Source organism: Octopus bimaculoides, chromosome 6 (genome assembly GCF_001194135.2).
Source record: "Octopus bimaculoides isolate UCB-OBI-ISO-001 chromosome 6, ASM119413v2, whole genome shotgun sequence".
Classification (NCBI taxonomy): domain Eukaryota; kingdom Metazoa; phylum Mollusca; class Cephalopoda; order Octopoda; family Octopodidae; genus Octopus; species Octopus bimaculoides.
Window position 1 is genome coordinate 105,110,778 of NC_068986.1, and position 816 is coordinate 105,111,593.

General features: G+C 32.7%; 1 long non-coding RNA gene across 1 annotated transcript in view; it reads left to right on the forward strand.

Moving 5' to 3' along the window:
- Positions 1 to 816, forward strand: part of LOC106878675 (uncharacterized) — a 397,850-nt gene that overhangs the window by 312,891 nt on the left and 84,143 nt on the right. The gene's annotated exons all lie outside the window — the stretch shown is intronic.

Consider the following 816-nt stretch of genomic DNA (forward strand, 5'->3'; position numbering starts at 1 on the left):
CCCCCTCTCCCTCTCTCCTATACATACACAGTCTTTCTCAAAAGCTCTCACTTACACATTCTGTATTATCTCCCATACACAGCTATATTTTCTCTCCCTTCCTCTCACACAGTTTTTGTGACGCGCCAATTTATTTCTCTCTCTCTCTTTCTCCAGCTCTCTCTCTCTCTATTTCTCTATCTCTCTTTCTCTATCCCTCTCTCATTTCCCCTCAACTGTCACCACCCCATGGTACCCCCAAATTCCATATCGATATATCCATTACTAATCCAAAGATCTGACAGATTAGCACTAGTTTCACTTCTGATTACAATCTACCTAATAATCGATATTGATTTTTATCCTCTTTTCTGTCTTTTATTTTTTATATTATTTTTTTATGTTTTTATATGCTATCATTCTAGTCATTGCTTTGTTTTAAATATGTCTGTGTTTGTATGTATGAAAGCATGTGTTTATGTGTAAGTATCTATGTGTATTCGTAAAACATGTGTGTCTTCTGGAGTGTGCCAAAGTGTGAAGTATATATGTATATACATACATATATATAAATATATATTATATGTACCTATATAGACGCAGAGACACATATTTAGACATATAAAAATGTATATATTAATATATATATGTGTGTGTGTTTGCGTGTAAATATGTAAATATATATACGTATATAAATCGAAACTACTAGTTACTATAGAGATATACACACAAGACATTTGTGCAAAAAGAGACACGACTTCTCACATATTGCGTACACACACACTCTCACACACACACATACATACATACATACATACAAACATACATACATACATA